Source organism: Macaca nemestrina, chromosome 11 (genome assembly GCF_043159975.1).
Source record: "Macaca nemestrina isolate mMacNem1 chromosome 11, mMacNem.hap1, whole genome shotgun sequence".
Classification (NCBI taxonomy): domain Eukaryota; kingdom Metazoa; phylum Chordata; class Mammalia; order Primates; family Cercopithecidae; genus Macaca; species Macaca nemestrina.
Window position 1 is genome coordinate 83661484 of NC_092135.1, and position 27267 is coordinate 83688750.

The following is a 27267-nucleotide window of genomic DNA, read 5'->3' on the forward strand; positions in this document are numbered from 1 at the left end:
GAAGGCTGTGGAAGAACAGTCTAATTCTTTCTGCAGATTTCTGCCAATGTCCAGGGAAAAAGTCTACTCCAAGATGGTCATCTCTGGCTCCAACGCCATGATTGTTTCTTTGTTCAGCACCTTGACAATATTATTTTTTTCAGTAACAAAAATACAAAACCCAGCTTTTTGCTTTATATAACTACACACAATAAAATAAAACTGCCATCCTAATCCTGAATGTGTAACATTATAACTAACTAAAGAGAAGAGTTAACTCAAAACAAAATGAGCAATGTTAATCAAGTATTACACATTTTTGGTCTTAAAGATTCTTCAACCACTGCTCACTGTGTCCTTACTATACCCCACTCTGTCTTTTTTCCCTCTCTTCTTTCCTTAATTTTTCCCGAGCATCCCTTTTTTCCTATTTGTCCTGCCAATTTGAAATCTCATGAGCAGGCCAAGGTGGAAGGATCACTTTAGCCCAGGAGTTAGAGAGCGGCCTGGGCAACATAGGGAGACCTCATCTTTACAAGATTAATTTAAAAATATTAGCCAGACAAAGTTGTGCATGCCTGTAGTCCCAGCTGCTCAAGAAGCTGAAGTGGGAGGATGGCTTGAGCCCAGGAACTCAAGGCTGGTGTGAGGAGCTGATATCCTGCCACTGCACTCTAGCCTGGGTGACAGAGCAGGACCCTATTCCTGAAAAAGAAAGAAAAAGAAAGAAAGAAAGAAAGAAAGAAAGAAAGAAAGAAAGAAAGAAAGAAAGAAAGAAAGAAAGAAAGAAAGAAAGAAAGAAAGGAAGAAAGGAAGAAAGGAAGAAAGGAAGAAAGGAAGAAAGGAAGAAAGGAAGAAAGGAAGAAAGGAAGAGAAAAGAAATATAACAATCTAGTTTAGTGTGTTTGTGTGTGTCTCTTCAGGTAGGACATTATACCATCACATTCTCCTAAGCACAAGCTCTTTCTCCCTAATAGAAACTTCGATGATAGCTCTTGAAGCTACATAAGCTATATATATAGAGAGAGAGAGAGAGACAAACAGCAAATTTATAAGAGTGGTCCATGTATGACAGAAAAGGATAAAAATGAGCTTATTGGTGAGTTTCACAGAAGCAAAGAAAAAGAAAAACTTTCAGGGAAGAAGACTGAGTAAACAGTGTCAACTGCTAGAGAGATGAAGGGCAAGAAGGAAAACAGGATGTTGCCTCTGGCAATGTGGCAGGTATAGTTATTGCTGACTTCAGCATAAACAGTTTCAATATCATATGTAATGCTGACAAACTGTTTAATATAGATTCATCCTAGAGATAAGTACTGTTCACAATGGAAAGGGTTTTTGTTTGTTTGTATGTTTTAAACTCAGGTTAAAATAAAACAGAGCTTGGATAATATCTTAGGTTAAGCACATTATTATTATTAATAATTATTATTTGAGACTGAGTCTCAATTTATCACCCAGGCTGGAGTGCAGTGGCATCATCTTTGCTCACTGCAACCTCCACCTCTTGGGGTTAAAGGGATTCTCCAGCCTTACCCTCCCGAGTAGCTGGGACTACAGGCATATGCCACAATGCCCAGCTAATTTTTGTATTTTTAGTAGAGACAGGGTTTCACCATATTGGTCAGGCTGGTCTTGAACACCTGACCTCAGGTGGTCTGCTCACCTTGTCCTCCCACAGTGCTGGGATTACAGGCCTGAGCCACTGCGACCAGCCTAGTATAATTTTTTAAAAGAACTCCATGTAGATCTATAGCTTTCACAAGACAAGTGCACACAAACAATCCCCTTTATCTTGAATAAAAGGAATAATTTTATTCCTGCATACAATTTCAATTGTTATAGTTTTTAGGATTTAAAAATATCTTACCTATAATTGAAGCATGAAAAAGGTAATAAAGACTCTAATCATAACAATTAATGAAAAAAGAGGGCATTTATATATGTGAAAAATAAATTAGGAACATTATTGACAATATAAGCATAACATTCTTGATTCATTATTATACCTCTTTACTCTTGAGCATAATTGTGGATGATGAAGATGTGGAGATTACAGAAGCTCTGAGAAGCTGTATATATATATATAGCCAAATAGACCAATAGAAACGTTTGTAACAGCTCTTGAAACTATATAAGTTGGTAAGGTCTCTCTAAGAACACACAAAAAAAGAAGACAAACAGCAAATTTATAAGAGCGGTCCATGTATGACAGAAAACGATAAAATATATATACATAGTCTCTACATAGACTATGTGTGTATATATACAGCCAAATTTGGTACCCATTTTTATTTGGCACATTGTCTATTCACATAGATTAACTTATATACTTTATTATAATCCCTTCTTAATTCTTCACACATTTTTAAAATTTTAGTTAATTGTTCCTTTTTCTCATCTTTATTTCCCTATGTTAATTAAGGGGCTAATTAACTTTTTCTCTTTTGTTAAAACGAACTTCTGTTTCATGTATTTTAATTTTATTTCCAATGTCTTTCCCTCTCCTAGTGCTGATAATCTAATACATTTCTCTTCCTTCATATTTTTTTCAATCCCTATGAGAGGTGACAATGTGCTGGCAGCCCTCACTCACTCTCGGTGCCTCCTCGGCCTCAGGGATCCACTCTGGCCACGCTTGAGGAGTCCTTCAGCCCGCGGCTGCACTGTGGGAGCCCCTCTCTGGGTTGGCCGAGGCCCGAGCCAGCTCCCTCTGCCTGCCGGGAGGTATGGAGGGAGAAGTGCAGACGGGAAGCGGTGCTGCACGCACGCTTATGGGCCAGTGCAAGCTCCAGGTGGGTGCAGATTTGGTCCACCGGCACTCAGAACAGCAGGCCGGCCAGCGAGGCTGGCCTCCCAGGCAGTGAGGGGTTTAGCACCTGGGCCAGGAGCTGCGGAGAGTGTGCCAGGTCCCCCAGCACTGCCAGCCCAGACGCCATGCTCGAATTCTCACCCAGCCTCAGCCGCCTCCCCATGGCGCAGGGCTGGGAACCTCTAGCCCGCAGTGCCCAAGCCGCCTCCCCCAGCCTGTGGGCTCCTACATGGCCAGAGCCTCCCCTACAGGCACGGTCCCCTGCTCCACTGTGCCCGGTCCCATCAACCACCCAATGACTGAGGAGTGTGGGCACTGGGGTGACTGGGCAGCTCTGGCTGGTACCCCAGCACGTGATCCACAAGGCAAAGCCAGCTGGGCTCCTGAGTTAGGTGGGGACTTGGAGAACTTTCATGTCTAGCTGGAGGATTGTATATGTACCAATCAGCACTCTGTGTCTAGCTCGTGGTTTGTGGATGCACCAATCAGAACTCTGTATCTAGCTAATCTGGTGGGGAATTGGAGAACTTTTCTGTCTAGCTAAAGGATTGTAAACACACCAATCAACACTCTGTGTCTAGCTAAAGGTTTATAAATGCACCAATCAGCACCCTGTCAAAACGAACCAATCAGCTCTCTGTAAAATGGACCAATCAGCAGGATGTGGGTGGGGTCAGATAAGGGAAGACAGCAGTGGCAACCCGTTCAGGTTCCCTTCCAAGTTGTGGAAGCTTTGTTCTTTTGCTCTACATAATAAATCTTGTTGCTGCACTCTTTGGGTCTGTGCCACCTTTATGAGCTATAACATTCACTGTGAAGGTCTGCAGCTTCACTCCTGAAGTCAGTGATACCAGGAACACACCAGAAGGAAGAAACTCCGGACACATCTGAACATCTGAAGGAACAAACTCTGGGCACACCATCTTTAGGAACTGTAACACTCACTGCGAAGGTCTGAAGCTTCATTTTTGAAGTCAGCGAGACCAAGAACCCACCAATTCCGGACAGACCTATCTCCCTGTACTAGTTTGCTAGAGATATTAAGACAAAATTACATAGACTGGGTGGCTTAAACAATATAAATTCATTTTCTCGCATTTCTGGAGGCTGGAAGTCCATGATCGAGGTGTCAACACGGTTGATTCCTCTTGAGGCCTTTCTCCTTGGCTTCAAGAGGGCTGCCTTTTCATGTCCTCCTGTAGCCTTTTCCCTGTATAAGTGCACTCCTGGTGTCTCTTTTTCTTTTTAGGACATCAGGCCTATTGGATTAGGACCCCCACCCTTATCACCTCATTTAATCCTAATTGCTACCTCAAAGTTTCTATCTCCAAATAAAGTCATATAATGACTTTAAGTTATGTGCTTTGGGGTATGCAATTTGATCCATAGCATCTTATATATTCCATCTGTGAGATCTTCACGATATTTTTACTTCTGCTATCTCTTACCCTGACTCTGGGGGTAAACTTTGAAATACTTTAATTATCCACTTACTCTTACTTCACTTTTGATGAAATGGCTTAATCCTTTAAAATATCTCTTTGTTTAAGAATCCCTTTTATTTCAAGAATACTTAGCCTTCAACTTCCGCAGAATCTGCTCAGTTACATATACACATTTGTATCTGCAAGGTTCACTGCTCAATACTTCTCCTTTCAATTCAATTGCTCATCTTAAAGGCCTTTGTCTTTTGTTGTTTGGTTAAACCTTTTCTTAGAGTAGCCTTTTTGGTTGTTGTAAATGGGCAATAGATTTACTGAAACCCTTTAAGCAAATGTCTTCCATTATAACCAGTGAATAATGATGTATATCGGTTAATAATCCTCACATTGATGTTTTATTCTCTGGGTAATCTCTACATGTCATTCTACTGTGTTCTGTTTTCTAGTGTGGCAGGATGACAAACTCAATGCCTTTTTTTTTTTTTTATCTCTTTTAATGGCTAAAGTTATTTCTGTTTGAGGTTTTGTTCACAAAGTTTGTTTTTGTATAACAGTATGTAGTTGCATTGTCAATGAGCAATTTGGGGAATTTCATTCCATTTGCCTCCACAACATTTATTCATGTCTCAGTAATAACTCTTCTTTTCTTTAGATCATCTTCTAAAATTTTGAAAAGTTATAAAATTTTTGAAGTTTTCTAAAACAACGTGTTGATTTGGTGTTTTTGTTAGGCTAGTTGTGTATATTAATCTCCTTAAGGACTCTTGCTATTTTTCCAAAATAGCAGCTCCCAATATATCTGTTTAATTAGAGACCTTTTCTGATAGGTGTGTTCAATGTTCTCTAGGTCACTAGTGAGTGCCTTTTCTGTATCTGCTCATTGGGGTTTAATTTTAGTGGCTACTGTTCTTAAGGTGCAGAAGTTCACAGAGTGATTTGAGGCTCAGTGGACTCTGCTCCTGGGATAGCATTATAGCTGTGGGGAATTCCTCAGTGCCTACTCAATCACCAAGAGACATTTTTACTCCATACTCTCCTCCCACCTTTCTAGCTGCAGGAAGTGAGATAACCCATCACATTTTTTGGCAAATACCCAAGCTTTTGGGAATCAGGGAGAATGAGTACATCTAAAGAAGCCACAGCTGACCTTTCTTAAAGTGTGCAAGACATCTCTGGTCCTAGGAGGATTTAGTACTTTCTTATCCTAGTCCTGTTAATCTTCTACCCTGTTCCCAGTCTCTCATCAGGATCAGAGGTGAAAGTATCCTGCAGCAGCTCTCTTGGTTACATTCCCCAGATTTGACCTGACTACTGGAGACAAGAGTGGAGGATGGCTGAAAGAGAATTTGGGGGAGGAAGGGCAGGTAGGACATACTTAGATTGCCAGTTTCCAGAATCCTTATACCTTTTGAAAGATCTAACTTTTACTACAACATCTACATGACTGCGTTTGTTATTAGCATATATTGAAATTAGGTTATTCATAATTGTTCATTTGTTTATGCTTCATTGTATGCATTATTATTTCACAAGGAAAACGCTGCATGTTCAATGATATTCTAGATATTCAGTATTACAAAAAAGAATATTATTGTTATGCTTGTTTCTTTTATGTTTGGCCGAATGCTCACCAAATACCTGCTAACATAACTTGACAGAACCTTAATGAGGATTCTCTCCTTTTCCTAGACCCCTGAACTTTGTCCCATCCTTGAGCTTGAGCACTGAAAGTTAGAACAATGTCCTATTAACGGCCTCTGCTGAGAATCAGCTGACTAGAAAAAAAATTTTCTCTTCAGTTCCTTTGTCATGCCACCTGCTACCCCACTCCTCCATGTGTGGTTCTTTCCTGTCTTGTTATTACTTATCTCTATAAAAGAGGTAAGTCCTTTTCTCCTTTACTTGGAAACACTTTGGGATATTATGGTTACGGCATTCTTCCTTTGTAATAGTCTTTTATGTGGTGTCTTAGCTTATGTAAGTCTAGACTTCTTTTTATTTTGATATATTAAAATTGTTTATATGCTGAGTTGACCTTGAATAAAGTTAGGAGAAACACTTTTGAGGAAATAAGAGATGTTTGTGTTGAAGAGAGATTTCATTACTACACTGAAATCTTTAATTTAAAAAGATGAAGAATTTTAGAATGTAAACTAGCATGTTGTTAATGTTGACAAAAGGCAGCTAAATAATTCAACTAACTATTATTATCTTCAGTGAGACAGAAAATGTATTTTATGCTTCCAAATACTTTATCACCTTCAGGTTTCCCATTAACTCTATGAAATCTTAGCCCATTTTCTCTAAGAAGAAAATGAAACTCAGAGATACAGTCATAATATGGTTTGACCAAGGTCATACAGCTAGCAGTAATGTGGACAGTTGCCATTTGAATGCAAGTCTCAGGATGACAAGCCAAATGCTGTTTACACACAACAGCTGCAGCACAAAATGTGTATACCAATTGCTTGTAAAAGGGGAGAGGTGAGCTGCTTTGTATAATATTGAAAGTTGAGCACTTTCAAAGTCATCTAGGGATCTACAGGCTCAGAGAATGTTGTCATTAAATGAACAAACAAAACACATTAAGAACACTGAGGAAAGTTTTTCTCCATATACAAAAGATGACCCTACTTGTGGATATTTTGCAGTGTTTCCATTTGCTGGTGGTATTTAAGAGAACCGAGAATCCTATTTTCAGCCTGTGAGGCATTTTGGAAGTTTGCTGCAGAATTATTCTTCCTTTACTTGTGACGATTTTTTGCTTTGTATCCTGCCGTTATTTGAAAAAAAATTATGAAATATTTAAAGTGTTTTGAAAACTGGTGCTGGTTACATCTGATTCTTACTCAAAACTAATTTGTGTAGAAATCAAGGGACTAAAGAAAACCTTTTGTGTGTATGTTAACACCACTTGGTGTTCTTAAGTCTTCCCTACTTTGTAAAAGAAGCAATAAATCATTTAGATCTAGTCAAAGAAAAGGGTAATCATTTATCTTGACAAGATTCTAAATAGGTTGTTTTACATTTCAAGGTCACGGGTGCTGTGGCACAATGAGGCAATTTCTCCAGTCTGTGTTAGACTGAGAGGTAACCCACATGGCTAGATTACAGACCTTGGACTTTGGATCTGTTGCAGTGATCAAGTACAGTTCAAAGAAAAAAAAAATAGCTTCACAAAGACCACTTGTTGAGTAGTGTACTTAGAATAATAAAATCATCTCTCTATTTCTTTCCTCCTCTTTCATTCTTTTATTAATACTTTCCTTATCATTTCCGGTTTGTTTTTAGTAATGTGCACATTCTATTTAAAACAGTTTTACATACGCAAGCCTTAGTTTGAGGAAACATATGGAAATTTTCAAGTGCTAAGGCCGAAGTATTTTCATCGGCTGCACATTTCAATAAATTGATTTTGTGATATATTTAAGTAGAACACTATTTAGTTTTAGAGACTATATCTCTCCTAAGAGGATTCAATTGTTTTCATATTTCTACCCATTTACCATTTCATTGTGTCTTATTCATGTTTTTATTTTATTTCAGTTTTAATGTTTTCCTGAGTCATGTTAGGATGGCATCCTTTAAACTTTTCAGCAATTTCTTATGTCATGGAACAATCAAGGTCATTCATTCATTCACTCAATACATTTTTATTAAGCATTTACTATGTAACAAGAACTGTCATACCCACTAGAAATTAAATAGTGTGTGTGGGGGGCAGATAATGTACCTATTCTCTTGAAGCTTACACTCTCTTAAGGGGAAAAGACAAAAAATGAACAACAAATATATAATGTACTATCAGCTGTAATGAATACTTTGCTGAAAAATATACAGGAGACAGAGATATCATGCTCAGGTGGCAATGAAGAAACAAATCTTTTTAGTTAAGGTAGTTAGGAAAAGCATCTTCAATAGGAAAATATTTGAGCACACACCTAAAGTGACAGAGGTGGAAAAAACAAACGAACAAAAAACAGCAACAAAAAAATGCATTCTAGACAGAGGGAACAGAAAAAGTGGGAAGGTTCTGAGGTGGGAATGTCTTTGGTTTAATCAATGAGTATCAGCCAGACTCGAAAATGCTACAGCAAAGTGAGAAATGAAAAGACTAATGATTTCATAAATAGGTAAGTAGCCCACATTAGATCTTTGGTTAGAGTTATACTGATGTTAAGAATATGATCAATGAAAAACATGAACAGAGGACAGAAAGGTGATGAGATTTACTGAATCTAAGCCAGAGTGCTACTGAGGCAGATCTAAAATCAAGAATGTTCCATTAAAAAAATTAAGCATGGACCGGTGCGGTGGCTCACGCCTGTACTCTCAGCACTTTTGGAGGTCGAGGCGGGCAGATCACGAGGTTGAGAGTTCGAGACCAGCCTGGCCAACATGGTGAAACCCCATCTCTAGTAAGAATACAAAATAATTAGCTGGGCATGGTGGCAGGTGCCTATAATCTCAGCTACTCGAGAGGTTGAGGCAGGAGAATCACTTGAACCTGGGAAGTGGAGGTTGTAGTGAGCCAAGACTGCGCCACTGCACTCCAGCCTGGGAGACAGAGCAAGATTCCGTCTCAGGAAAAAATAAAATAAAAATAAGAAAATAAAAAAATTAAGCATGGATTTGCCCTCGCTTTGATTAGGATTTTCGAGGCTTCAATATGATAAAATAAGTAAATATAAATACAAAAGCAGGCCATCTTTGACCATGTGCAAAAGGAGCATCTGAAAGTGTTGCCATAAAAACCCCTTTGTCATCAGAGAAGCAGAAATAAAATGAACAACACTGAGGAGGCAAAGTCTGATTCTTGACAATTTTGAGCAAGAAATGGCCTATGAAAATGTTCCATAAAGTGGAATTGGTTCAGAATACCTTTATTATTTCCATTCAAAACAATAAATGTGTTTAGTTGACCTTAAAAAAATGTATTTTATTATTATTATATTTTATCCTATTTTTTATTCAAAGTATTATGCATTTTACTATATTTAGAGTTATAAATGATTATTTTGATAAAATTTAGGAAAACATAGGAGGTCATATTTTGGCATTTAAATGACATTTCCATGAACCCCTAATTTTCTGCTCTTTCTTATGAAAATGTATCTTAATTAAATAATTGATAAGTGTTTTGGGAGAGCCCAAGGCATCAGGAAATGGGTAGAATGAATTCTCACAAGAATTACTGGGGAAATCACTATAAATACAGAAATATCATGTGTAAGATGAAAACCAGTTGAAACTTAAGATGTTGAACCAAAGTCACAAGCAATTAAGATGATTTTGCATACTAAATTCACATACTAAGTCCAAGGTTGAGGGGCTGCATCTGGTAAGGGCTAGTGAAATTCTCCACAGATTCCTGAGGTGGCACAAGGCATCACAAGACAAGGGGGCTGAGCAGACTGGCTCAGGTCTCTCTCCTCTTATAAAGCCACCAGTGCCCTACCCTATGACCTCATCTAATCCTAGTTACCTCCCAAAGATCCAAGCTCTCAAATACCATAGTTGGATTTCCTCCTCTTTTAATACTATTAACATAGGGATTAAGTTTTAACATGAGTTTCAGAGGGGACAAACATTCAAGCCATAGCAAAATCCAGTATTGGTAATTTAATTAATATTTTCTCCTCTAATAAACTCATGAGTAAATACACATGTGTGTTTTAACCTATCATTTTATTCACTACCCAGTGTTCACAGAGTAGTAGCCAAATAAATCTGTGCATTTGAATCTGGTCTCAGCAGAATCTAACTTCCCATGTCACTCTTTCAATAATTCATATAGTTTAAGCCTCTTCCATTTTTTTCTGTTTCATGACCCAGCAATAGGACCTCACATAGGTGTCTAAGTACTGGTTTAATCAGGCTTGTCTTGGACTTACATAAGAAAGAAATCTTATAATTTACCACAAAACCACGATTCTAAGCCTGTTCTATTACTAGCAAGTAAGAATCTAAAATGACTGAAAATATAAAAATAAAAATCCCAAACTGCTTTGAGATGGAAAAGCTATAATAGAGAAACTTCGAGGTTGCAGAGATCAAGCAGAAATTCTGGCAGTGCTTTAAAGTCTTTATACCACCAAAGTAACATAGGAAAATAGTGAGTAGCTGACAAACCCAGGGTTAAAGACTGAAAATTACCTTCTAATATAAAATGTTTTCCTCTAATATTTAGCAATAGAACTCTCCAAGTTTTAGCCAAGCCCATGACTTAAAGATTGTATCTCCCAGCCCCCTTGCAAATCCATTTGGTTATATAATTAATTTATTACCAGTGGAGCACAAGCAATGTATATAATGACTAAGTGTTAACCATTAAGTAATTGAAAGGGTAATCCCTCTCTCTTTACACCTTCCCAAAGCTGCAATATTATAGAATACACTATTGACATAGATTCTAAACTGACTATGAAAATGATGTAACAGATACATAACCCAGCAGAAGGTAGAACTAACTTGGGTATTTAGGTGACCTTGTAGAGCAGAACTACCTGTAAGTATGTATACATGTACCTTCTCAATATCCCTGGCCAGTTAAGCAGAAAGGAAATAAGACACTAACTTGATAAAGACTTAAAGTTTGGAGTTTCAGTGCAGTTAAGATTATGAGGTACTTTAAATATTACAGAGGTGTTTTTGTGTGATAAAGAACAAACACAGGGGCAGAATACCAGCTTCCAATATTTATTTATTTTAAGGTGGTTGGGCATGAAATGCCAAAATAAGCACAAAAAGTGTCAAGTCCAGAACATATTTTTCAAAATAAGGGGAAATAATCACATTTAATATTTGCTTCAACTGAGTCAAACAATTTGCAATACCTACAGACAAAAGTTGCAAAGTAACACCTCGATTAAGTGTTAGGGCCATTCTAATACGTCAGAAGACGTGGGTTGTGGAAGAGATAAAGGAACAACAACAATCTTTACACTTTTTTCAGACATTTACCTCAAATGAAGAGACCTTGGGAAGCAGTAGGAAAGTTAAGACCATGGCACTTGACACAATCATTTAGACTGAAAATTTATGGATTAACTGTAATATATTGTAGTCCTAAGCCCCCATTGTGACTGTATTGGGAGATGGGGCCTTTGGGGGCAGTGGGGTAATCAGGGTTAGGTAAAATCATGGGAATAGGGTTCTCTTGATAAGATTAGCAGCTTTATAAAAAGAAACTCTCTCTCTTCACCATATGGCAAGACAGTGAAAATGTGGCTGTCTAACTCTTCATAGGAAGTAGGTCCTCATCAGGAGCTAAATTGACATGCATCTTGGTGTTGGACTTCCCAGACTCAAGAACTGTGAGAAATAAATGTCTTTTTTTTTAAGCCACTCAGTCAAGGGTATTTCACTATAGCAGTCGGAGCAGACCAATACAATAGACCAATGGTCAGACAAAATGCAACAGTAATACATACATTTTTAAGTCAATTTAAAGAAATCAGAGAATTGCTAAGACATCTAAGGCTTGAAGGTCCAAATCTTGGAAGAAAGAAATTCCTTTGAGATGAATCTAATTTTTTTTTTTTTGGTATAGTTGTTCTTCAGGAATTCATTGCCAGCAGACTGCACTAAAAGAAATATTTTTAAATAGTTCTCTGGATGGAAAGGTGGGCTGAGCAACCAAGTGAAGGTTGAGGTCAAGGTAACCATGACATAAAAGATCAAGATCTTCACATATCCCCCTACCCAGAAAAGATCCCAATCTGAAAAAGAATGGAGGTAATTAGAGGTAAGGCTGTATGCAGCAGTTTTCCCCTTGACGGTTTTGCTGAATTCTAATCAAGCAGGGCAAGACACAAATAAATCAAGAAGAAAAAACAAAACAAAAATACAGAACAATTTTTGCACTCTTATAATATTAAGAAAGAAAACTGTAGTTTAGAATTCACCAAGAAATAAAGGTGCCAATAAACACTCCAAGTTTGCAGCCAAAATGATTGGAGGCTTATGCCATAGGAATTATTGTTAACAAGAGATAATGTCATGTTTCCAAAGTGAAATCCCACTAGAGTCAGCTTAGACTGTAATTTGGGATAATCTCCCTTGTATAGCTCTTTGATGAAGGACGAAGTAAATGTTTTCTGACAATAAATCAAATAAGTCATAGTCTCTAAAGTTTGACATGGACAATGTTAAAATATTGTTAAAACTATCATTCATATTAACAAAAACAGCAAAAACAAAAAAAGGAAACTAGCTTATAGAAACAAACTCAGAGGTGACACATATTTTGAACTAACTGGTAATAAAATTTTTAAAACTGTGATTAAAACAACGAAGACAATAGTAAGCAATATATAGAATTTTACCAGGGAACTAAAGACTACAAGAATTGAATGGAGATTCTGACATTTTTTTAAAGAATGGAAAATTTAGAATGAATGTATTCAATAACAGATTGGACATAGCAGAAGACAGATTAACTAAATAGAACAGTAGAAAATGATTCACCCAAGAAACAAAGATTTTTAGAAAGGAAAATACAGAGGATATTAAACATATGGGACTTGATTTAAATCTAAATATATATATTATTAGGGTCCCAGAAGAGGAAGAGAATGGAATAGAGAAGCAACCTTCTAAAGAAGGAAAGGATGAGAATCTTCTAAATATAAAGACAAACATCAAAATAAAATCTTATGAAAATCAAGGAAGATAAACATACAGAAAGACAAACTAGTCAAAATGTACAAAAAGCTTCTGAAAATCAAAAGGTATATAGTGAATTTTAAAAGTAACCAAATAAAAGAGATACAGTTGCTCTCTGGTATTCATGGGGGATTGGTTCCAGGACCTCCCAAATATACCAACATCTATGGATGCTCAAATTCCTAATATAAAATGAAGTAGTATTTGCATATCACCTTTGCACATCCTCCTGTATACTTTAAATCACCTCTACATTGCTTATAACACCTAATACAATGCCAATGCTATGTAAATAGTTGTTATACTAATTCATTTAAGGAATAATAAAAAATAAAGTCTGTAGGTGTTCAGTACAGATGCAGATTTTTTGTAGTTTTTCCATTTGCAGTTGATTGAATTCATGGATATAGAACCCACAGATACAGATACAGAAGACCAACTGTATGTCATTTTGAAAGATGAAATAATAAAATTGACAGTTTATTTCTCAAATAATTCCATAAAAGAGAAGAAAATAAATGATACCTTTAAAGTGATGAAGAAAATAACTAGCAAACCTAGAAATTATACTTCCATCAAAAATATCATTTAAAAGTAAAAGCATTTCCATACAAATACAAACAAACAAAAATTGTTTCCAGAAGATTTTACGAAAATAATTATTTTACAAAAGTTCTTCTGACAGAGAAAACACAATCTCAGACAAAAGTAACAATATGCAATAAGAAGTGAAGAATGACAAAAGGGGTGATTTTGTGAGTAAATGTTAATAAATATCTATTGTATAAACAATATCATTGATACATATGGGTTTTTAAAATGTAGAACCATAAATGCATGAAAACAAAACAAAAAATAGGAGAGAGAAATTGATTTAATGAGTTCTAATGTATTATTATCCTGGGAAGCAAAGTAATCAGTTATATTAACCCCTAATGATTCAACTGTGCTTGTAATTTCTAGCAGTAATGAAATGTGTATCTCTCTAGCTAGTAGAATGACAAAACAGAATACTGAAAAACACTAATTAATAAAAAGAAGACTAAAAGAGAAAAGAAAACAAGAACATACAACTGTTGTATCAAGTGGAAAACAAATAGAAAAACAGTAGGTACAAACCCCACTACAGCATTACATTTTTTACGTATAAATAAACAGTATACTGATTTAAAAATGAGTGTGAGAAAATAAAACTACTCTTGATTTCTCAGTGTTCCTGTATAAAGTCCTGGGCTCCCAAGACAAGGAATATTCACAATATAAATATTAGATGTTTGCTTTCATTTCTTCTAGACTACTTTTCACATACCTTCAGAGTTAGATTTATAGCATTTAGCTATTTGTGTACTTAATTATTGTCATTCAAGAAGACCAAACAGTTATAGCCCAGAATAGGTCCCTAGCTTAATCCCTAGACAATAATTTAATTAGATCACTGGCATCCTAGATATTTTCAATTCAAAATGTATGGAATCTACACCTTGGAGGTGGCTCTAGGTCAAAAAGCCAGAACCATTGGATCCACTTGCCCTTTGTAAAGACTCATTTAGATTCCTAACATTAGGCTAATAACTCATGATCCTTTCCATCCCATATCAAAACAAAAACAAAAACAAAAACAAAAATGAGTTCCTTTCTTGTCCTTTTCATTTGCTCTCTCTTTTGGGCAGGAAGGGAATAGTTATTTTTCTCCATCCTTTACCAGTAAAGCTACTCATGTAGGAGAGATTTTCATCATGTTGCCCAGGGATATGGCAATTTCTAGGGCAATTTGGTCTAGGGCAATTTTATGATGAATAAAAAGAAAACACATTTCTATTCTGCATACAAAGGACATCCATTCAATACAAGGACACAGAGGGTTGAAGAAGAAAGAATAGGAAACATTCTCTATATAATACATAATTTTTTAAAAAGCCAAAGGAAGTCATACTAATATATGATCAATTGTATCTAAATTCAAGGAGTGTTACTAGAGATAAAGAGGAACAGATAAAGTCAAAAGGTCAACTCGTAAAGTAGATATAACAATATATTTAAAAACAATGAAAATATAGAATAGAGAATAGACAACTTTACAATTATTGTGGGAGTAACTCATCAAACAGCCAGACAAAAAATTCAGTAATGTGAACCTTGAAAATTTGAGACAGTTCTCAGTTAATTTAGAAAGTTTATTTTGCCAGGGTTGAGGATGCACCTGTGATACAGCCTCAGGAAGTCCTGAGGACATGTGCCCAAGGTGGTCGGGGCACAGGTTGGTTTTATACATTTTAGGGAGACACGAGACATCAATCAATATGTGGAAGAAGTACATTGATTCCATTCAGAAAGTCAGGGACAACTTGAAGCACAGAAGGGGCTTCCAGGACACAGGTAGGTGACAGACAAACAGTTGCATTCTTTTGAGTGTCTGGTAAACCATTCTAAATGAGGCAATCAGAATATGCAACTATGTCAGTGAGCAGAGGGATGACTTAATAGGATGGGAAACAGATTTTCCCTGAGCAGTTCCCATCCTGAATTTTCTCTTTAGCTCAGTGATTTTGGGGGCCCAAGATATTTTCCTTCCACAGTAACTATTTAGAATACCTGAAAAATATTAACAAACTTGACTTAAATTGCATATATAAACAGGGGACTAAGAAGTACATATTCATTTAAAACACATGGTAATTTTACTTCATCGATGGAATACTAGAACACAAAACAATTCTGCACAACTTTCAAAGTATTTAAATCAGGTATAGCACAATTACAAAAAATAATAATATAAATATAACTAGAAAAGCCCCACTGTTTGGAATTTAAGAAAATACACTTATAAATAACCCATATATAAATAAAAATTAGAAAATATTTTTAAGTGAATGGGAAAAGCAATACAACATATACAAATGCTGTTTATAAGAAAATTTATAGAGTTAAACTACATATAAAATATATACATTAGAACAAAAAAGAATGAAATTCATGATTAAAGTGAAAATAAGATAGTTTTGTAATTTTATGAAAAACTGGTAATTAGGGAGATGAAAAGATCTAAAAATTGAGCCAATCTATTAAAGTGTTTAATCAAGTGCTAGTTTCTGCCCTCAGCATAGAATAACCTGTACAGTTTTTAATGCTATTTCCATTTATTTCAGTAATGACATTACTTAATAGGGACAGAAGAATGAACATAATAACAACTAAAAGCCTTTTATTTCCATTGTTCCTTCCTTTTCCTTAAGGATATCTTGTCTAGAATCTTCTAAAAGCTTATTCAAATCAACACTAGTTGTCAACAAGACTAGCAGCAAAGTTTTCATTCTGAGAGCAAACACTATTGCCATTGATTTTTTTTTTTTTCTATCTTCTCTATTGGATTTACTTGCTGCTTTCCTTTCTATTGGATTTCTCATTTCCTCTATCACCTGTATTTTCTTTTCTTAGGTAACCCCACTGTTTTATTAGAGTATATCATTCATTATTCACTGTTAGTTCAGTTAGGTTGCAAACATTTTCAGCAGAAAACACAACACAGGTTTACTTTTCACTCATATTAATTCTGGTATGGATTAGGTGACTCATCAGGGCAGCAGTGACTTAGTGAATTGGGCTAATTTATTTTTGTGACTGTGGCCTCCCTTGCCACTTTGGAGGTAAAGTGGAAAGTGCAGAAATTCCCCATCAACTCTTCCATTCTTAGTCCACAAAGTGGTCCATGTTATTTCCACTCACAGCTCAGAAAACTAGGTTCAGAATTTGTATGGCATCTATGCAACTGCAAGGAGGTAAAAAGTATAGTCCATCTAGGTTCCCAGTAAAAACAAGAGAATGTAATGTTGGTAGACAACTTACATGTTTACAGCAAGCAATTTTTTGAAATTTTTGTATATCTGAAAACAATTTTATTCTACCATCAGTTTTTATTGGTAGTTGATGTTGATATTAAATTCTATGAAATTAATTTAACCAAAATATTGAATACGTTTTTCATTGATTTATTTTTTCCAGTTGATGCTCTTGATAAATCCAATATCATCATGATTCTTGGACCCTTGAATTCTATAATTGTGCAAAAACGTGTCTCATGATAGACATTAAAGTTGGCATAAAATATCACCCTGTAGATCAATTTCCTTCAATTCCAGAGATTTTTATTTCTTTGGTTATTGTTCACAACTTTGTATTCTTTCTGTAAATCTTACTATTTATATTAGAGCAATAGATTGAGACCCTATACTAATTAATCAAAATATTTTAAACTTCTGAAAGCCTTAAATGTATCCCTCCCCTAAATGGGTTTCATGTCTGAACACTATTGAAAAAAGAAGTGAAAGATAAAATAAATGTCTTAAATATTATTTATCTTACAGTTGATGAAACATCCATCTTATCTATTTTTCTCCTCTCTCTGAGGCATAAACATCGGTTCTGTCCAAATCTAATTACCTCACTTAACATTTTTGCTTGCATCTTCTAACTCTTTTATACGCTTGTTACTCTGTAAGATGACTTTTGAACTCTACCCCACCTTCCTTAGAAGTTGTATATTTGTTTTTTATTGAGGTACAATTCACATAACATAAAACTAATCATGTTAATATAAACAATTTGGTGGTGTTTAGTATATTTACAATATTGTACAATCACCATATCTGTCTAGTTCCAAAATGTTTTTATCACAAATCCCCCAAATTCATAATACAAATATTCGTTCCCCTCCTCCACTCCCCCACGGTCCCTTCAGCCCCTGGAAACAAACTGCATTCTCTCTGTATGCATTTATTTTAAATACTTTCTATAAATGGAATCACATAATGGTAATAATCATATAACCATAAAAATGACATTTTATGTTTGGTTTATTTTACAAAGCATGTTTTTGAGGTTTATCTATATTATAGCAAGCCTCAGACCTTCATTATTTTATGGCTGATTATTATTGTATCATATGGATATACCACATTTTGTTTGCCCATTTGTCGGTTGATGAACCTGGGTTGTTTCCATCTTTCGGCTATTGTGAATAGTGCTGCTGTTAACATCCATGTACAAGTTTTTGCTTCAGTATCTGTTATTACTTTTTTTGGTAAATACCTAGGAGCAGAATCCTGGGTTATATAATACTTCCAAATTCAATTTTTTGAGGTACTGACAAACTTTTTCCCACGTGGCTGAATAAATTTACATTCCTTTTAGCAAGGTTTAAGAGTGTCTCTTTCTCTATATCTTCACTAGCATTTGTTATTTTCTGTTTTTTGTTTATTTTTGCTTTGTGTGTAGTTATAGCCATTCTAATGGATATAAGATGGTATCTTATTGTGGTTTCGATTTGCATTAGTCACTACGGTGACTAACGATGTTGAGCAACTTTTCATGTACTTTGTGGGCATTTGTATATCTTTTGCTCATACTTAAATTGGATTATTTCACTTTTTGTTGCTGAGTGGTGAGAATTATTTATATATTCTGCATATAACACCTTTATCTTACATGTGATTTTCAAATATCCACTCCCATTTTATAGGTTGTATTTTAATTTTCTGGATAATGCCTTTGAAGCAGAAAAGTATTTCAGTTTAATGGGGTTTAATTTATCTGCTTGTTTTAGATTTTGATACTTGCATTTTTGGTGTCATGTCTAAGAATCAATTGCCAAACTCAAGGTAATAAAGTTGTAATCATTTTCTTCTAAAAGCTTTACAGTATTAGCTCTTACATTTAGGTTATTTAATTTAGTTAATTTTTGTAAATAGTATAAGGAAGGAGTCCAACTTCAATCTTTTACTTGGGGATACCCAGTGATCTCAATAGCATTTGTTGAAGACAATTTCCTTTCCACGTTGTGTATTCTTTCCACTCTTGTCAGAAATCAGATCAAAATAGATGAATAGATAAAAATGTGACAAATAGATACAACAGATCTTTTTGCCTTAGAAAAACAGAAGGATCCTGCTATTTGTAACATGGATGAAGTTGGAGGACATTATGCTAAGTAAAAGAAACTCGTCATAAACGGACAAATACTTCATAGTTCCACTTCTATGAGATAGTCATAATGGTCAAACTCATAGAAGCAGAGAATATTGATTGCCATGGGCTGGGAAATAGGGGATATGGGAAATTGCCAGTTATGATAGATGAATAATAGATCTTCTGTACAATATAGTACCTATATTTAATATGGTATTGTGCACTTCAAAACTTGTTTAAAAAGGATATCTTGTGTTGTGTCCATATGCTCTCTACAAAAAAATGGACACAAGGTAACTTTAGGAGATATTGGACATGTCTATTATCTTGTTTGTGGTGATGGTACCATGGATGTTCATGTATGTGCAGGTTCATGAAACTGGACACATTAAATTTGAGCAGTTCTTTGTATGTCATTAATACCTCAAAAAAAACTGTTAAAATTGTGTGACATATAAGAATAATGAAGATATTAATTTAAATGTCATAGAATACTATCAGTATGTCAGTGTATTAAATAACTTTAAATGCTCATAGCAACTAGAACAGCGCCTACCACATGATCGACACTAAATAATTATCAATTTTCTTCTTTTTCTCTCCTTTCATGTTTTAGTTGGTCAATTTTAAAAACATGCATTAAAGAAGATTGACAGTTGTTGTCATAATTATATTTTCTTTCAATTTTGCTATGAAGTTAAATGTAGAGGACTTATATTTCCTTCCACATTAAGAAGCAGATAATCTATTATTAGATGTCACTGTCATATAAGTACATATTCTTTATTTTTCACAGAATACTGAATCTTATTCTAGTTAAGTATTTGTCTAAATGCTTTTAATTCATGTGACTATATGATTATACTTCATATGTTAACTCATGTGACAGAATGAAAAAAGTATTATTTCAACTTTTTTTAAAACATTTTTTCTTACAATAGTTTGCAATTATTGAGAAAAAATGAATATATTATTGTTATATATAAGGACACTGTCATAGAAACTGACCACAATGCACATTAAAACAAATTATTAAAGAAAATAATCATCAACTTCATCACTGTCACCTAACATTTATATTGTACTTATTACACATGATACACTGTTCAAGTCCTTAAGATGTATTGTTATTCAATTCTCTCAATATTCTTTTTTTTTTTTTTTTTTTTTGAGACGGAGTCTCACTCTGTCGCCCAGGCTGGAGTGCAGTGGCCGGATCTCAGCTCACTGCAAGCTCCGCCTCCCGGGTTCACGCCATTCTCCTGCCTCAGCCTCCCGAGTAGCTGGGACTACAGGCGCCCGCCACCTCGCCCGGCTAGTTTTTTGTACTTTTTAGTAGAGACGGGGTTTCACCGTGTTAGCCAGGATGGTCTCGATCTCCCGACCTCGTGATCCGCCCGTCTCGGCCTCCCAAAGTGCTGGGATTACAGGCTTGAGCCACCGCGCCCGGCCAATATTCTTATATTAAGTATTTTTCTTTTATAGATGCAAAACCTGAGGCACAAAGAGCTTTTAAAATCTTGCCCAATATTACAGAGCTTGGAAGTGTTAGAACTTACAGCTCAACTCAGACAGTCTTACTTCATTGTTTCTGCTCCTAATCACTTGACTAATAGGTATTTTTCTATTTGTGTCATTATTTAAGTTAATATATTTTACTGATTTGTGAGTGGAATAAAATTTAAATGAGCACATTATTTTTCTAAAGTTGGTACTAATTTTATATTAAAATATACTTTCATTTTTTATAAATTCATGCAATTCTAGATTCTGGGAATTACTAATTGTTTTTGGACCAAATTAATAGAGAGAAAATTGTTCTTATATTTTCTAAGGAATAGTTTTGTCAGCAGTTTTTTTTTTTTCTGATTGCTTAAGTGTCATTTTGAGGAATAAACTAGATAATGACTTTAAGGGAAAAGTGAAACATTGAATTTGCTCTTAAATACTAACAAGTTTAATATGTTAATAAAATAGCATAAAATATTATATTCCAGTGGTAATTAAAAATGACAATACCATTAAAACTGCCATCTTCAAGTGAGATTTTTATATGTTTATTTTTGTTGCATTTTATGTTTTATCTTTCCAATAGTGAATGAATAGTAAAATGCCCTAACTAGTGACAGTAGTGTTCTGTTTATGTTATGTGCATTTCAACATCAAATATCTAGAGAGTGACAAAAAGTGGTGATTTTTCAGAGTACACTACAAAAACCAAATTTGCTAAAGGTTAAATAGTGCTAACAAAGAAATATTAACTGCAAGGAAAATGACATTTATAAACCTGTCCTAGAATGCACTTTGTATTAATATTTGTAAATTTATATATTGGTTCCTGAAAGGAGATCAGGGGCTATTTTATTTACATAAAATAAAACAAACTATTACTATTGATATTAATATTTCTAAGTCCTACTTTAATATAGAAAGTGATCATATAGAGTCTGGAAATTATATTTCTAAAATATCACCAGGTATTATCAGCTGGCATAATCCTTACCTGTTCCTTCTTTTGGAGGACAAATTAGGACATGATTGGGGTTCACATGATATGCGATTAACATCTCTGAGTAATCAGGACTTACAGTACCCTGATTGCTCCTATCTGATTCTTCCTGAAAGAAAATTACCAGGAATGATAAAGAGGTGATCACTTATATGGTTAATTACTTTTAAATTTCCATTTATTTATTTAATCTAATGGAGAAGTCAATATTAAAACTTTTGAAATTGTCCAGTTGACAATAAGTAATATAAGATGCTTTTCTGTCTTAAACTACAGGTTCCAAAAACTTCTTTGATGTGAATTCCACTACCTCTATCTAAGCAGAGAAATTTGAGAAAAATACTTTGCAATATAAAAAATATTAACATTATTCACTAATATTTTCAACTTGTAAATTTGAACGACATCTATAATTATACTGAGTATTTTTTATAGTGAATAGAATTTCTATAAGATGTGTGAGCATTTTTGCTCTTATGAAAACACAATATACATTTAGTTTGGATTGTAAAGACATGGAATTTAGTCAAAAATATGTCTCCTTCTATTCCTAACTAGATTATCACCACTTGTGGCTTCAATAGGAACCTCAAACTTACTGAAGCCATTTTCCAGAGAAGCCAAACCAATAGGATAAATATAGTTATACAATAAGCCCTCACTTAACTTTGTTGATAGGTTCTTGGAAACTTCAACTTTAAGCAAAACAATGTACAGCAGGTCTTCAAATAAGGTTGTTTCCTGCTTCCTTCAATGTTGGTTGTTTCATTATAACATCAATGAGAAGAAAAACATTGGCTTTGTTACACATATTTTTGCTTAAGCTCATATTTTCCAAGAATTTATTAATGATATTAAATGAGAATTTAATGTAGATAAGAGAAGATTTATTATGAGAATTGAGTCATGCAATTATGGGGGCTGAGAAGTCCCATAACATGCTCTCTGCAAGCTGGAGACTCAGGAAACTTGATGGTATAATTCAGTCTGAGTCCAAAAGCCTGAGAACCAGGGAAGCCAATGATGCCACTCCCAGTTTAAGGCCAAAGGCCTGAGAGCCAGAAAGTGGGAGCAGGCACTGCTGTCCCAGAGACTGAAGGCTGAAGGACCAGGTGCTCTGATGTCTAAGAGCAGAAGATGGATGTCCCAGCTCAAGAAAAGAGAGAAAGCACTAGCACTTTCTCCTTTTGTTCTCTACAAATTCTTAATGGGTTGGATGATGCCCACCAACATTGGTGACAGCAGATCTTCTTTACTCAGTGTACTGATTCAAATACTAGTTTATTCCAAAACCACACTCAGACACACCCAGAAATGTTTTTCCAGCTGTCTGGCATCCCTTAGCCCAGTCACATTGATACAAAAAATTAGACATCACAATTATTATTTATATAATATTCATCAAATTGTTCTCTCTCAAATATGTTTTTACTTAGTATTCACAATATCATGGCAATATTCTTTTCCTAACTAGTGATGTCAAACATCTGCGAATCAAATTATATGAATCTATTTTCCTAATGTCCTCCTTCAAATCTTAATGCAATTTCTTTTTTCCTTTTTTTAAATTTTTTTATTCTATTTTTTATTTTTTTGAGACGGATTCTAGCTGTGTCATCTAGACTAGAGTACGGTGGCGCAATCTTGGCTCACTGCAACCTCCGCCTCCTCGGTTCAAGCTGTTCTCCTGCCTCAGCCTTTCGAGTAATTGGGATTAGAGGTGCACATCACCACACCCAGCTAATTTTTGTATTTTTAGTAGAGACAGGATTTCACCAAGCTGGCCAAGCTAGTCTTGAACTCCTGACCTCAAGTGATCCACCCACCTCAGTCTCCCACAGTTCTGGGATTACAGGAGTGAGCCACTGCTACTGACATTGTTTTCTTTTTGACTTTATTTGCAATAATTTATCTTTAGTGATACACTTTTTAAACACAGATTATCTCCAGCTCTTGTTTTTCAACTTTTATCTCTTTTTCACTTTTCACATTAGGACAAGAGTGTTTTCTTTTTCTAAAATGCAAAACCGAAGTCATATTCCAAGAAAAAAATTATCTAAAATTTCCTGCTGCATATAGACAAAAGATCAAAATTTTCTAGTCTACGATGTAAGACCCACAGGCAAAACATTCTGGCCTGGTCTACTAGCCTCTTTCATTTTATGTTCAAAATGTAATGAATTGTATCAGTTTCTTAGTCATGTCAAGTACTTTCATACTTTATCCTAGGCTAAAGGAAAAGGCCATGTGGCTTTCTAGAAGAGACCTAGATAGATTTTGGAAACAACAACTTTGTGGCCTGTGTTAGGTCCTCGATACTGAAACCTTATTACAGTGACTGACAATCATTTTGTTTCAGGTAATTTCCTAAATACCACTGGGTGATGGGTTTTTATAAGAATCTTAAATCCTACCTTACACCCATTATCACATGTTGATCCAACAATTTATCCTATGTCAAAAGGAACAGGAAGGAACAACTCTAATCTAATCACAGTTAACATTTTCCATTTTCTGATCAACAGAATTCGTCAATAACGCAAACCTGAAGCACCAGATTGATATACTCTGCCCTTCCATAAAATGGGGCTGATTGCAAAAGGGAAAATATTAATTAAAATAAATGTCCCCAGGAGCAGTTATTAACTAGGTTATAGTGTTCCCTACTGAAAAATGGTCAAGAAAATTAGACAAGGTCATTTTGTGACTGTGGTGGAACAAGATAAATGAAAGACCATTTTGTAATCATGCCCAAATATTATAGAAAAGAAGGATTCTATACCATCATAAAATGATCAAACCATTTCTTCTTCTGGCTGAAATGAATTACTTCTTTTTCATTATCAATGAGAAATCTAGCTGTAAGTACTTACACCCATCTCTTAGATATAAACTATTTGGAGATCCAGTCATCAAATTGCCCTCACTTTCTCTCAGCACTAAATCCTTGAACTCTCTTCCGATCACCTAATTAACACATTGTAATTTTTTTCTTACCAAGATGCTCCTCTGTATGTAATTCCTCTTGGTATAGATAATTAATATACTTAACTTTGCTTAAACACAGTCAATATATTTGTGGCATTCTTTGCACACTGGAATTAAACAAATCTTCATTCATTTTTCTTCTTTAGTCTTATACCCAATCAATCATAAGTTCTTTCAATTGTTTTTCTTAAATTTCAGATATTTCACTGTTTTCCATCTCCATCATAACCCATTGTAGCCACCTGGTTCATCCCATGTCCATTATTTTCTGATTTATTAATCCCTAAAAGATCTCCCTAAACTCGAGATTTGACCCCTCTGCAATGCAGTGAAAATGAGTGTGATCGCTATTTTTTTTTTTTTTTTTTTTTTGTCAACTTTACCAGGTTAAGGGATACTGAAAGAACTGGTAAATCATTATTTCTGGGTGTGTCTGTGAGGATATTTCTGGAAAAGATTAATGTTTCAATCAGGAGACTGAATACAGAATATCTTCCCTCACCAATATAGGTAGGCATCATCCAATCTGTTGAAGACTCAAACAGGAAACAAAATTTGGAGGAAGCGTGAATTTGAATTAGGAGATGGGACTCAACTCCAAAGGTGGGGCTTGAACACGGGACCAAATTGAAGACTAGCTGAAACAGGTCAGGAGTGGAAGCAGCTTTCCTAAACACATGCCTACCAGTATGCCATGTCGGTTTACCATTGCCGTGGCAACACCCAGAAGTTACCACCCCTTTCCATGACAATGACAACAATCTGGAAGTTACCACCCTTTTCCCAGAAATTTCTGTATAAACTGCCCCCTAATTTGCATATAATTAAAATTGGATATAAATATGACTGCAGAACTGCCTCTGAGCTGCTACTCTGGGCACACTGCCTACGGGGTATGCCTGCTCCACAGGAAGCAGTACTTGTGCTGCTGCTGCTGTACACTGCTGCTTCAGTACACTGCTGCTTCAGTACACTGCTGCTTCAATAAAAGTTGCTTTTTAATACCACTGGCTTGCCCTTGAATTCTTTCCTGGGTTAAAGCAAGAATCCTTCTGGGCTTAGCTGCAATTTGCGGACTTGCCTGTCCTGTAGCAAATTCATTGTCTCTTCTTAAGCTGGAACATTTATCTTCTCTTGCCCTCACCCATGGGCCGTTCTTGATTATCAGGAGTTCAGCCTTAGACTGGGAGTTATCCCACTGATTCCTGTGACTCTCAGACCTTCAGACTTAGACTGAATTATACCATTAGCTTTCCTGGGTCTCCAGCTTGCAGATGGCATATCATGGGGATTCTCAAGCTTCCACAATCACATGAGCCAATACAGTCATGAATTGCTTAACAGCAAGGATACATTGTTAGGGAATTTCATCATTGTGGAAACATTACCAAATGTGCTTACATAAACCTAGGTGGTATAGCATACTACACAGCAATAGATAGAGCCCACTGCTCCCAGGCTACAAATCTACACAGCATGTTACTGTACTGAATATTGTAAGCAATTGTAACGCAAAGGTATTTGTGTATCTAAACAGATACAAACATAGAAAAGGTACAATAAAAATACAATATAAAAGTTAAAATGGTACACTTGTATAGGGCACTTACCATGCAGGGATCTTGCAGAGCTGCTTCTGAGTAAGGCAGTGAGTGGTGAAATGAATGTGAAGGCCTAGGACATACTGTACGTTATTGACACTACCATAGACTTTATAAACATTGTATACTTAGGGTACACTAAATTTATTTAAAAATATTTTCTTTCACCTATAATGAGTTAACTTTAGCTTACTGTCATGTTTTTACATTAAAAACTCTTTATTTAACTTTTTTGACTATTTGGTAATAACACGTAGCTTAAAACACAAATACATTGTGTAGTTGTAGAAAATATTTTATGTGGTTATTCTATATGCTTTTTTGATTTTTGTTATTTTATTCTTTGTAAAATTTTTTGTTGAAAACTAAGACACAAACATACACATTAGCCTGGACCTACACAGGATCAGGGTTATTAACATTACTGCCTTCCATCTCCACATCTTGTCCTACTGAAGGTTTGTAGCGGCAAAACCATGTATGGCACTGTTATCTCCTATGATAACAATGCCTTCTGTAAGGTTCTTCTTCCTGAAGAACCTGCCTAAGGCTCTTCTTAAGGAGGTGTCACACTTTTCAAAAACACGTCCATGGTGGTTTGCTTGGTTTGTTTCTTTGTTTCATCATATATTTGCTTCTTGGCACATAATGCACCATTTTTCTCTATTAATAACAACCTTTTGCTGTTGAAGTCCATGTTTTTAAACTTTTCAAGGAGCTTGCTGAGGTCTAAGAAAGCTTCTGCTAAACCATTCACTATGAATTTGGGGGGACTGCTCTTTTTATTTTTCTTCTCTTGCAGTTTTCTTTTCTTTTGTCTCTTCTTCAGCTATCCATTCCTGTTCCAGTTCCAACAACTCCTCATTAGTCGGTTTCTCAAGAACCGTCTCTAGGAGATCCTCAATTCATCCTCATACACACCCGGGTTAAATTTGTTTGCCATCTCAACCACAGCCTTATTTCTTTTTGCAACCTCATCATCCTTGACAAATCCTTTGAAGTCATGAACAAACTTCTTGTGTGTCTTCTTCCACATGCCATTAATACAATCTTTGGTGACATCATCCTAAACCCAAGCAAGGTTCTCCATTATAGAAGTCCTTCCACAACTGCATTAGTGTCTTCTCAGTGTCTTCCTTAGTTACAGCAATAGTCTGGTTGAAAATCTTCCTCAGGTAGTGATCTTTAAAAGCTGCTATAGCTTATTAATTCTTTGGTTGGATCAAAGTGATTTCTCCCTCCAAACATCATTTTGATGGTTGGATGAAGATTACCAATACAAAGAGGATGTTCAGGAGCATTAAAAAC

General features: G+C 35.4%; 1 long non-coding RNA gene and 1 other non-coding gene across 4 annotated transcripts in view; one reads left to right on the forward strand and one right to left on the reverse strand.

Moving 5' to 3' along the window:
- Nucleotides 1–27267, reverse strand: part of LOC105468261 (uncharacterized) — a 110623-nt gene that overhangs the window by 37267 nt on the left and 46089 nt on the right. For all 3 annotated transcript variants that reach the window (XR_011609913.1, XR_011609914.1, XR_011609915.1), the window contains exons 4-6: nt 21365–21479; nt 5381–5567; nt 1989–2132 (exon numbers count right to left, since the gene is read on the reverse strand). This is a non-coding gene — a long non-coding RNA (uncharacterized lncRNA). The remainder of the gene's footprint in view (nt 1–1988; nt 2133–5380; nt 5568–21364; nt 21480–27267) is intronic.
- On the forward strand, nt 21342–21474 carry LOC112424373 (U8 small nucleolar RNA). The gene has a single exon (XR_003015119.1). It is a non-coding gene; the product is annotated as a U8 small nucleolar RNA (small nucleolar RNA).